Source organism: Nicotiana tabacum, chromosome 6 (genome assembly GCF_000715075.1).
Source record: "Nicotiana tabacum cultivar K326 chromosome 6, ASM71507v2, whole genome shotgun sequence".
NCBI classification, from domain to species: Eukaryota; Viridiplantae; Streptophyta; class Magnoliopsida; order Solanales; family Solanaceae; genus Nicotiana; species Nicotiana tabacum.
The window spans coordinates 35,520,663-35,534,243 of NC_134085.1; positions in this window are offsets into that span (position 1 = coordinate 35,520,663).

Below are 13,581 nucleotides of genomic sequence, written 5' to 3' on the forward strand. Positions count from 1 at the left end.
TGGCATCTTTTCCACTTCAGACGAAAGATTGAGGTTTAATCGACCTTAGTCAAAGTATTTTCAGTAGAAAATACTTCGACTAAGGTCTGTTTGATTTCAAACAAAATCCAAATCCAAGTTGAATTGAATCCGGTTGAATTTGAAGGTTCAGAGGTAATTTTCTGTTTCTTATGTGTATTCTACGTATATTCTATGTTCGTTTCATTAGTTTGTTTAAATTTTCATAATTTTCTAGTCAATTCTGTTATACTGTCTCCTACCCGTCTATCTGATTCCAAATGTGAATTGTTTCTGTTGTTCGTGATTATTTACAATGTGAGTAATCGACTCGATTAAGTTCGTCGATTAGTTATATTGTGAATTCTCATTTATGATAATGCTAATTTAAACAGTCTGCTTCTATTGTTTTAGACTGATTATGGACAAATGTTGTAAATAGTCTACTGATTAATACTTGTCAATTAAATCATGTTTGTTTGCAAATCAGTAAATTCAAATGTATGATGTGTATATATTGTTTTCTGAACAGGGCATTGTCAGTATATTGACAATGCTCCTGTGTATGTTTGATCTTGATTCAATGTTTAAGTCCAAGTCTTGAATTGTTATAATGATTTCATTGATATGTTGTTATGATGTTAGTTCTGAATTCAGTGTGATTTTACAAATGTTGATTAGATGTAATTGTGTTAGAAGGTTACATTCTTAGATAGGATTCAGTCCAAAACTTTAGGATTGGTTATAGCTGCTTAAATAGATTTTAAAATCTGTATTGTTAGATTCTGAATTTAAGGCAGTAATAACAGTAGGAAATCTGGGACATTTTTTGGGACAGAATAGTGAGGGCAATGTGATAGAATAGTGGACTGAAAGTGGAATGTTAGTTGGCTATAATTTAAGATACTAATGGGAAACAAAGGGTAATGGGCTGTTGAAAAATCAGGATAAGAGCACTTAGATTTAAAGTATTCAAAAGCAGTTTTAATGGAAAACTTTCTGATTTTAAAAAGAGAAACGGGTCCAGGCAGCACTAGAAGGGTATAGGACAGCCCTGTATAAATAGAGGGGATTGGGACTGATTTAGAGAGAGATTTGAAGAGAGAAAAAGATCAGTCTTTGAGAGAGAAAGAAGGGAGCTTTTTCAGAAAGAAAAACAAGGAAAAAAAGAGAGCTTTCAGGCAGATTTTAGCAGATTTTAAGAAGAAAATCAGGAGTTCAAAAGAAAATCTGATTTAGCAGATTTTAAGAGAGTGAAAAGTCAGATTTGAATATGGAAAGTCAAGCAGAAAATCAAAAATGAAAATCTGAAGAGGAAAAAGAAACAGAAAAGAAACAAAAGAGAACAGTCACACACACACACATACAGATACAACAGCAGAAACAAAAAATCAGAAAAATGGGAATTTGAAACTGAAAAGAAACTGAAATCTGAAATATTATTCTTTCGTTGAATCTGTTCAAATTTATTTGATTCCATTGTTCAGTTAAAATCTGAAGTGTCTTTAAAAATACTGTACTGTGCATCTGGTTTCCTCGGGTCGTATTATTGCTCAAATCTGTGGAACTACTGCTATTCTGCTGAATTTGTTACTCCTGCTACTGCTAAAATTTTAACTCCTTCTTCCTTCACTGCCAGGTACACATCTTTTAAACTTATGTTGTGATGGGTTTCAACATGACAATAAATAAAGTTTGAGTTGTAATATTACTTTCTATTCATTTGAGTTCTTTAGCTAAAAAATTCAGTTTTGTTTCTTGATCAAATAAGTAGTATATGTTGACAGGATGACTGTAAGATAAATGTCCTTTATTGCAGTCTGTATAAGTGTTGTAACAAGGTTAAATTTCTAAATTTTCATTAAAGTATAGTTATGATTGAATAGTTAAGATAGGAAACTTGGCGTAAAATTGGTCATTATTTAAACTTTATGGTATTGTTAGCTAGGTATAGCATGATATGGAAATATCAAGGAAATATGCTATTTGTTTATTTTGTTAGTTAATTAGTTCTTGTTCAAAGCTAGTTAATGATTGGTTGCATTTTTATTTATATATGGTGTAATAGTGATTATGGTTAACATCAATAGTTGGAAGTTGCATTAGTATCCTCCGCTATGTTTGCAAACGTCAAAATAGGGCGAATAATGTTGTATGCAATATTACTTATTAAGTCAATTAGGTATATTTGTTCTCTTTCTTAAAATAACAAATGGCCTAGGAATGTTATAATATGAAAGTTAGCAACAAGGGTTCTCATAAATTGAGAATCCAATCGGATTGATTATATATATATCTTACATTTAACCATAAGCAGAATCAATAAAATAATTAGGCATGTTAGATTAAAAGTAAATATATAAGAATAAGATGAGATGTACAAGCACAAATTGCAACACTTTATATCAATGTCAATTGGAGATAGAATTTGCACTAAATAAATAAATAAAATTGTTCAAAAATACTTCTTCCCTTCATAAATCATTTTTATGAGTTTCATATGCAATTCATCCTTCGGTATATGTATATAATGTATTTGTGAAGAATAGTATTAATCATGTTCCTATTCTTTACTTTGAATTTGAATAGTCTGGATGAATACAATTTATACGCGGAAAATATAATCGACTATCTATATTTAATAAATTGTGAATTTCTTTTAAAAGAATTCAAAGACATCCCTTAAATATGAATTTCTCAGTATTCTCATATAAAATGTGTAGATACAACAAATAATTTGTGAAAATTCATAATACCATTAAGAAGATTTGGTGTAATTAGGGATACATTCGCGTAACCTGATTATACCGATAAAAGCAATTCGAATTATGCGTACGCGCAATTTTGAGCGAATATTTAATACAAGGGATTTCTTTGAGGATGTCAAAATAGTTTCATATAACCCGAGACGTGCAGTTCATTGTCTAAATATAAGGGTGATGACGTTCATAATTTTGTTTTAAATCACGCACATATGAATTTGTAATAAAGGAAATGATATGGTCAAATTTTATTGTGTACACGTACGCGTGGCACGATTCCCGGTAATTATAAAAGGTATATAATACGAATATACGTACGCGTAATTCGTTTATATAATTGTAAACAATAAGTAAAAGCGGTAATAAAATCATGCAATAAAATCGTGTTTAGTAAAATCAAGATAATTAAGCCGAGAATAAAAGCAGTTAAGCGACCGTGCTAGAACCACGGAATTCGGAAATGCCTAACACCTTCTTCCGGATTAACAGAATTCCTTACTCAGGATTTCTGGTTCGCAGAATAATAAACAGAGTCATAATCTCCTCGATTCAGGGATTAAAACAGGTGACTTGGGACGCCTTAAAATTCCCAGGTGGCGACTCTGAAATAATTAAATAAATCCCGTTTCGATTGTCCTTTAATTGGAAAAACTCCCACGCACCCTCGCGGGGGCGGAAAAAGGTGGTGCGACAGCTCTGGCGACTCTGCTGGGGACTTGACTGTTACAGTGTAAACTGTAACCCAGAACCATTGGTTCAGGGTTTAAAGAATTTGAGCTTAAAATATCTGTGTTAATTGGCTTTATTTACTATATGATTTTCAACTGTTTATATGCTAATATGCTAAATGTTGCTTTTTACCGCTTTAATATTATTTGAATTGTGAATATATACAACTGCTACGAAACCCCCTTCTTTCTGAGTCTTCTGAATTTATGGTGTACACGTGCGCGTGACCCACCTTTCTGTTAAAGTCATACCAAATAAGACGGAGTTGGGACAAGTAACTAGGCCGGGTAGACTTTCGTGCTCCCGGTACGTTGCCCCCGCTTCGGCTCAAACTGTCCGTTTGGGTAAGCCAGATTTAGAACAATCAACCTCAGGTTTTTGCCTAGAATAACTCAGCCATGTACCGGATCCCTAGTAGGAACGAATATTTGCATCATATGCATTTGGCCTTGGAGACTCAACACGGGAGTTGGGTCTGTCTAGGACAGGTGAACCCGAAATAAAAAGACCAGCATGATGCATCCTACTTGCTACTTGTGCATGCATTTGCCTCGAACATGCTTGTTGACCAGCTTAAACAAAATCATGGTGAGAAGAGAGGAATAAAATGGGTTGTTTTTTTTAAAAAAAAAAGATATTTAATAAATAAAATGATTTTTTTTTAGTGTAAAATTTTCAAAAATAAGTTTTGACTTTATTAAAATTAAATTTCAGATACAAAATGAGCACCACACAAAGCCCCTCATCCACGAGTACAGAAGAATTTCTATTTCAGCTTCAAATGTGGTGGTATGATTTAGGCGAAGACGGTCAAAAATGGGTCGTCAAGCATTTGGGAAATCTCACGGACATTATGAAAGTTAAACCCCGTGATGATCTGATTGCGGCGTTAGTAACTTTTTGGGACCCTGTTCACAATGTATTTTGTTTCTCTGACTTCGAGCTGACTCCTACATTAGAGGAGATAGCTGGCTATGCTGGTTTTGACGGAAGTCTAAGAAATCAAAGCTTGATATTCACAAAGGCTCCTTCGGTACATCGATTCTTCGGTCTTCTGAACATCAGCAGTCAAATCAGGAAAAACAATGTCATCAATGGATGTTGTTCCTTCAACTTTTTGTATTCAAGGTTCGGAAAGTCAGATGGGTTCGAAATTCATGAGAAAGGCCTTACTAACAAGCAAAACAAAGACACTTGGCAGATTCACCGTCGCTTTGCCTTCATGGTGGCTTTTCTAGGAGTCATGGTCTTCCCAAACAAAGAGCGAACAATTGATATTTGCACCGCGAAAGTTGTGCAAATCCTCACCACCAAAGAAAATCACACCCTTATCCCCATCATTCTATCAGATATTTATCGGGCTTTGACTTTATGTAAATCAGGAGCAAAAGTCTTCGAAGGATGCAAAATTTTGTTGCAAATGTGGGTGATGGAACATCTCCAACAACAGCCCAAGATCATACAGTATGGGTCAAACAATGATAATTGCATCGAGAGCTATGAGGAAAGAACAAAAAATTATCAGGCTCCAGAAGGGATAGAAGCATGGGTATCTCATCTAAAGGCTTTGACGACAAATCAGATTGAATGGACTTTGGGATGGCTCCCGATGAGGGAAGTAATACACATGTCAACCTCAAATAGTTATCTACTACTATTGGGATTGAGAAGCATTCAGCCGTATGCGCCACTAAGAGTCCTAAGGCAACTAGGGAGATATCAAGTAGTTCCTGATGATGAAGATTTGAGTGTGCAAGTAATCGAATTACACCCAGAAGCCACTATTCCCGAGGCTCTACTTCAGCAGATGTGGAATGGATGTCGATACTTGAAAAGTGATACTCAAGTCCCAGACACTACAAAGGGTGAGATAAATCCTGGATATGCAAGGTGGTTTGAAAAACGGTCTCGCGTGGATGATGTACCAGAGCCTGAGCTAAGAAGGCCAACAAAAAGACCCCATGTTCAAAACTGGGGAGAAAAGGAAAAAGGGTACAAAACAACTATCCATGCCCAAAAAGAAAATCTGAGAAGCCTCAGTTTGGAGAAAGATTTGCAAGCACAAGAAGCCGAAGGCGAGAAGAAGAGTCTAGCTTGTGAGAATGAAAATCTTCATGCTCGATTCCAAAAAATGAAAAGAGTTTCTGAAACGCCAAAGAGGAGCTGGAAGGATAAAAAAACCATCGCCAATCTCTTTGAAAGAATGCAAGATTATGATTCCATTCTTGCGGAAAACGAAAGGGCATTGAGCAAAGCAAAAGAAAGGATCCAACGATTAAACGAAGAAGCCAGATCTAACAAGGAACGCCAAGATAGGCAATCAGAAAAAGACAGGGCACAATTCAAGAAGGAAAAAGACCATTGGATACGATCAGAAAACCAGCTTCGTGCATAACTAGAAGAGGCAAGAAGATGCAACAGAGAACATCAACAAGCAGACCTCGACAGGGAAAGAGCGCAAGCAAGATTAGAGCAGACCAGACTCCGAGCTCTATTAGAATCAACTCTAGATCGTGAAAACCGTGTCAGAGATATAACCACCACTCGTCAGCAGCAATTGCAGGACCAAGACCAACGTCTCCAAGGTTTCAGGGCACAAATCCACGACCTGGCAATCTTCACATCTCAAAGTTATGTAAACTGCCAAGGAATGGATTATGAAAGGTTTACAGAGCATGCACCCACTTTTGCTCGTCATCTAGCAATGGAGTTGGAAAGGATGTATCGTACGCTGGGAGGCCATCCAGGTTAAGCCCCACATTGAGCAGACAATCCAATAATTGACAACAAAAGTGGAAAGTGGAGCATGTTGTGAGATGATAAGAGTTGTATCTTGTATTTTTATTTAAGTATGTGTGTTTCAAATCATTTTCTTAAAGTTTTCAAATGTAATTCCATCTTTGTATAATGAATAAAAGTGATTGCCTTTAGTCCGAACTACGCAAGGTCTGATTCATGCAGGGGCATGATACGTAAGCAATCTCTATAGGATTCGACCACCACAATATAAGAAAATAAAATAAAATAAAAGTGAATAAAAATTTCAAGAAAGCTGGGACGACACAAGCAGCCGAGCAAATGCATAATAGAAAGGGATTATTTGTCTAGGAGCATTGCATCTCAACGTGTGATTATATATGTGTTAAACTCTCAAAACTAACAAGTTTGTTCATTTTCAGAATTCAAGCAGTTAGTTTCTCTAAAGAGTATACTGACATATTATCATTATCACACAAGATCAAAAGGACCAATACCCGAAAGTATGTCTATCCCAGATGTTGACACAGGTATGGAGCTAGAGGAGATGGATGTCGGGAAAATGAAAGAAGAGATGTTTAAACTCAAGTAGCAAATGGCTGAGATGTACCAAGCCTGGTCTACAGGACAGTTACCCCCATCTTACCCGAATAACCCTGCTCCATCAATGACCCAAACTCAGGATAATATTACCACTGAATTATCCCCAAATTTCCCCATTTACCAGCACTACCGAGGCACCACCTCTCAGACACCACAGTCTCCACCTCCGAAACCAGTTCCATACTTTCCTCCACCTATGACTCCTGTTTTCGTAGCACCTCCCCCTGCTACATTTCACAAATCTCCTAGTGAGCCTACATTCCAGGCCCAGGACAACCAATATTACCCCCGGAGCCCACCCTCAAAGCCTCCGAAATTAATTCAACTACTCCTCGTTTTGATCTCCCAACCGAAATTGACAAGCCAGCCAAAAATGCTGAACAAGAAGAGATGTTCAGGAAGGTCAAGAGTTTAGAACAATCGTTCAGAGACATGCGAGGATTAGGTGGGCAAGTCAGTGTAGCATACAAAGATTTGTGTTTATTCCCTCATGTACAATTACCAGTTGGCTTCAAGATGCCCAAATTTGACCTATACAACGGGCACGGCGACCCAGTAGCCCATTTAAGGGGTTTCTGTAGCAAGATGCGAGGAGCTGGGGGAAAGGATGAATTATTGATGGCCTACTTCAGTCAAAGTTTAAGCGGATCAGCTTTGGAGTGGTATACACGCCAGGACCATGGGAGATGGTACACTTGGGATGACCTGGCACAGGCATTCGCATACCATTTCCAATAAAATCTGGAAATCATCCCAGATCGATTATCTTTGACAAAATTTGAGAAGAAACACAATGAAAGTTTCAGAGAGTATGGCTTCCGATGGAGAGAACAGGCAGCACGAGTGGATCCTCCTATGAAGGAGAGTGAAATGGTAGACTACTTCCTCCAAGCCTTGGAACCAACTTACTATGCCCATCTAGTTTCAGCGGTTGGGAAATCATTCAACGAAGTGGTGAAGATGGGAGGTATGGTGGAAGAAGGACTCAAAACAAATAAAATTATGAGCTATTCAGCAATTAAGGCAACTACACAAGCTATTCAAGGCGGGGTAGGAGGAATCGGAAGAAAGAAGAGGGAGGAAGCAGCGATAGTTGATTCAGGAATTTGGCCGGGACCCAGAGGTTCACCGCTTTACTATAATCAACAACGACCTCGCCAATCAGCTTACCACCATGATTCATCCCAACACTACTATCACCCTTCAGAGCCTCATTTTTCCATTAACCATGCTCAAGCATACAATCAGCCACCTGTTCACACCAATTGGCGTGCTCCTGCCACACCAAATACTTACCCACGAGCCTATCCCGGACCAGGTTTCAGGCCTAGGCCAGCATTCAGGGGAGAAAGGGAACAGAAAAAGAAAACTTACACTCCATTGGGAGAGTCTTACACCAGTCTGTTCCACAGGCTGAGACAGCTAGACATGCTAAGACCAATACAATCCAAGCTACCCAATCCTCCTCCAAAGAATCTGGATTACACCATTAGCTGTGAGTATTGCTCCGGTGCACCAGGCCATGATACGGAGAAATGCTGGCATTTGAAAAATGCAATACAAGAGCTGATTGATACTAATAAAATCGAGGTTCAAACCCCCGAAGCTCCCAATATCAATAGAAATCCAATGCCAGCCCATCAAGAGGCTAATATGATAGAAATCATACAAGCTGATGGAGAGACAAAGAAGCCGTCACAAACTGTCATGATGATCAAGTCTCATGGAGCCAAGCCGGAGAAGCAGTTAACAGAGGAGAAACTGGTACCTAAGCAGAACAGAAATGGTGATGAACCATCTACGATAGTCGATAAGGGATCATCGAGCAAAGTTGCCACAAAACAAGAAAGGCCGAAAGTGATAGTACCAGGGGTTGCTAACAAACCCATTGTATTCGTGGAAGGACCCCGTACAGATCGGGTTATTATCGCACCTGTAATCCAGCTGCCGGTCATCAACAACAAAGCCATCCCATGGAACTACGAACGGGTGACTGTAATGTACAAAGGAAAAGAAGTCAAGGAAGAAGTGTGTGAGGTGCAAGGCTTGACTCGTTCGGGAAGATGTTTTACGCCCGAAGAGTTAAGAAAAACTAAAAACAATCCAACACCAATAAAGAGAGCTGTGACGGAAGAAGAGGCGGAAGAGTTTTTAAGAAAAATGAAACTCCATGATTATTCTGTTGTGGATCAATTAAAGAAGACGCCCGTTCAAATTTCATTGTTGTCATTACTGATTCATTCAGAGGAGCACCGTCTGGCTTTGATGAAAATCCTGAATGAGGCTCATGTTCCTGAAAAGATCTCCGTAAATCATTTAGGAAGAATAGCCAACAGAATCTTTGAGACAAACAAAATTACATTTGCTGATGATGAATTACCTGTGGAAGGTACTGAGCACAACAGAGCTCTTTACCTCACCGTGAAATGTGAAAACTCCGTAGTAACCCGGGTATTGGTTGACAATGGGTCAAGTGCAAACATCTGCCCTCTCTCCACTTTAAGCAAATTAAAAATTAAAGAGGAGAGGATCCAGAAGAATAGTATCTGCGTACGGGGGTTTGACGGTGGAAGCAGAGATTCATTTGGCGACATAGTGTTGGAACTAACAATAGGGCCAGTTGAATTCACAATGGAATTTCAAGTGTTGGACATAACTGTCTCTTACAACTTGTTGTTGGGCCGACCATGGATCCATGCTGCCAAAGCAGTCCCGTCAATACTACATCAGGTTGTCAAGTTTGAATGGGATCATCAAGAAATAGTTGTGCATGAGGAAGAAAGTTTAAATGCTCACAGCAGTACCATTGTATCGGTCGAGGGAACAGAAAATGACCAGGGACCATGGGTATACCAAGTATCCGACACAGTATCGGTAGAGAAAATTCCAGAGGGGAAATACCTTCCGAATCTAAAGATATCCTCTGCTTCAGTCATGGTAGCTTATGAAATGTTAAAGAATGGCTTTATACCCGGCAAAGGTCTGGGCTTATCTTTGCAAGGAATTATACAACCAGTATCTCTCCCCGAGAACTGGGGAACATTCGGTTTGGGGTTCATACCCACTGTAAATGACATGATAAAGGCCAGAAAGTTGAAACACAAGACATGGGTTCTTCCAAAACCAGTCCCACCTCTATCAAAGTCTTTTGTCAATACCGGTGCTAAAAATCGCCCGATAACAACAATTCCTAAATCCCGGGTCAATCCTGAGGAGGAATTAATTAAAAGATTCGAGAAATTGTTTGATGATGTGAATATGTTGGAAAGCGGAGAAGGGTGTAGCAACGCAAAAGTTCAATTCGTTGGGCCAGAAACAAAGCTTAATAATTGGAAAGCCACTCCTCTCCCAATTCGAAAGGAGTCTTGCTAGTTTATTTTGATTTTCTTTCAGTTTGTTTGGGTTACTTCAGGGTTGTAATCCCAAAGCTTATCTTACAGTTTGTTTGAAGTGTGCAAACCTTGTTATCTTTCATCATCCAATAAAAAGCAGTTTCCTTTTTATTATCATTCCTGATAGTTTTCTTTTCTTTTTCTTTTTCTGTACAGTTCTTTTTACGTTGGCTCTAGTGATATGGCATGCATGAGGAATCCTCAGCCCAGTCTTAAAAATCAATCTGGTTCCGAAGTAATAATTCAAGAAATATATTGTGATTATGAATCAGAATATGATGAAGATGAGGTTTTTGAAGAGATTAGTAAAGAGTTAATTCACTTTGAGGAAAAAATCAAACCTAACTTGAGTGATACCGAAGACATCAATACAGGGGATACGAGTAATATCCAGGAAACTAAAATAAGTGTCCATCTCGAACCAAAGATCCGAGAAGAGTTAATTAAAGCACTCATAGAATTCAAAGATATTTTTGCATGGTCATATGACGACATGCCGGGCCTGAGCACTGATTTAGTAGTTCACAAATTGCCCACCGATCCAACGGTGCCTCCTGTCAAGCAAAGGCTGAGAAAATTCAAGCCTGACATGAGTGTGAGAATTAAGGAAGAAATCACCAAACAATTGGAAGCAAAGGTCATTCGAGTCACTCGATATCCTGTTTGGTTGGCTAATATCGTTCCTGTACCAAAGAAAGACAGCAAAATTAGAGTATGCGTCGACTACCGCAATCTCAACAAAGCAAGTCCAAAGGATAATTTCCCATTACCCAATATCCATATTTTGATCGACAATTGTGCCAAGCATGATATAGGATCTTTCGTGGATTGTGATGCCGGGTATCATCAAATTCTAATGGATGAAGAAGACGCAGAAAAGACGGCATTCATCACACCATGGGGAACTTATTGCTACCGGGTAATGCCATTCGGTTTAAAGAACGCCGGAGCAACCTATATGAGAGCAATGACCACAGTGTTTCATGATATGATACACAAGGAGATTGAGGTATACGTGGACGATGTGATCATAAAATCAAAGCATCAGGCCGACCACGTTGGGGATTTGAGGAAGTTCTTCTTAAGACTTCGAAGGTACAACCTCAAGCTTAACCCTGCCAAATGCGCATTTGGAGTTCCATATGGAAAGTTGCTGGGATTCATAGTCAGTCGACGAGGTATCGAGCTAGACCCATCAAAAATCAAAGCCATCCAAGAATTGCCACCTCCAAAGAACAAAACTGAAGTAATGAGTTTGTTAGGAAGGTTGAATTACATCAGCAGGTTTATTGCTCAGCTTACGACAACCTGTGAGCCAATTTTCAAATTATTGAAAAAGGATGCTGCGGTCAAATGGACCGATGAGTGTCAAGAAGCGTTCGATAAGATAAAAGGGTACTTGTCGAACCCACCCGTGTTGGTCCCGCCAGAGCCAGGAAGACCTTTGATTCTTTACTTAACAGTTTTGGAAAATTCATTTGGTTGCGTATTGGGGCAACATGACCTCACTGGCAGAAAAGAACAGTCCATCTACTACCTTATCAAGAAGTTCACAGCTTATGAGGTTAAGTATACTCATCTAGAAAAGACATGTTGCGCCCTAACATGGGTAGCTCAAAAATTGAAACACTATTTGCGGCCCAAGCATTGGCCGATCATTTAGCTGAAAACCCGGTCGATGAGGAATACTTACCTCATTTCTCGTCTTGATCCATTGAAATATATTTTTCAAAAGCCTATGCCAACGGGAAGACTTGCAAAGTGGCAGATATTACTCACAGAATTTGACATCATCTATGTGACTCGAACTGCAATGAAGGCCCAAGCATTGGCCGATCATTTAGCTGAAAACCCGGTCGATGAGGAATACGAGCCGTTGAAAACCTATTTTCCTGATGAAGAAATAATGCTATATCGACGAGGTGGAGCAAATTAAAAAACCTGGCTGGAAACTTTTCTTTGATGGAGCCGCTAACATGAAAGGAGTCGGGATAGGAGCTGTAATCATCTCTGAAACAGGGCATCACTATCTTGTTACGGCTCAATTGCGATTTTATTGCACCAATAATATGGCTGAATATGAAGCTTGTATTTTGGGGTTAAGGCTAGCCGCAGACATGGGCATCCGAGAAATCTTAGTCATGGGAGATTCAGATCTTTTGGTACATCAAATTCAAGGAGAATGGGAAACCCGAGACTTGAAGCTCATACCATACCGACAATGTCTACATGATCTTTGTCAGTGGTTTCAATAAGTGGACTTCCAACATATTTCAAGAATCCGTAACGAGGTTGCCGATGCATTGGCTACCCTGGCATCAATGTTGCATCATCCGGACAAAGCTTATGTAGATCCGATACATATTCAAGTCCACGATCAGCACGCTTGTTGCAATATGGTTGAAGAAGAATTTGATGGTGAACCATGGTTCCACGACATCAAGGAGTATATCAGGATGGGGATATATCCCGCACAAGCCACAGGAGATCAAAAGAGGACCATTAGGCGATTGACAAATGGATTCTTCTTAAGCGGAGGAGTTTTGTATAAAAGAACACCAAATCTTGGATTATTAAGATGCATAGATGCCAGACAAGCTACAGATGTCATGTCTAAGTACATTCTGGAGTTTGCGGACCCCACATGAGTGGATATGTGTTGGCAAAGAAAATCCTCCGAGCTGGTTACTATTAGCTTACCATGGAGCGAGATTGTATCAGTTTTGTGCGCAAATGTCATCAATGCCAGATACATGGAGATTTGATTCATTCTCCACCATCCGAGTTGCACACAATGTCGGCACCATGGCCCTTCGTTGCCTGGGGCATGGATGTGATTGGACCAATTGAGCCGGCAGCATCCAATGGGCACAGGTTCATTCTGGTAGCCATTGATTATTTTACCAAATGGGTTGAGGCCAAGACATTCAAATCAGTGACCAAGAAAGCTGTGGTCGATTTTGTCCACTCAAATATCATATGTCGATTCGGAATCCCAAAGGTGATCATCACAGATAACGGTGCTAATCTTAACAACAACTTAATGAAGGAAGTATGTCAACAGTTTAAGATTACACATCGCAACTCTACCCCATATCGGCCCAAGGCGAATGGAGCAGTAGAGGCAGCCAACAAAAACATAAAGAAGATACTTCGGAAAATGGTAGAAGGTTCAAAACAATGGCATGAAAAATTACCATTTGCATTATTGGGATATCGCACTACTGTTCGCACTTCAGTAGGAGCAACTCCTTATTTGTTGGTATATGGCACTGAAGCAGTAATTCCTGCAGAAGTTGAGATTCCTTCCCTTCGGATCATCGCCGAAGCAAAGATTGATG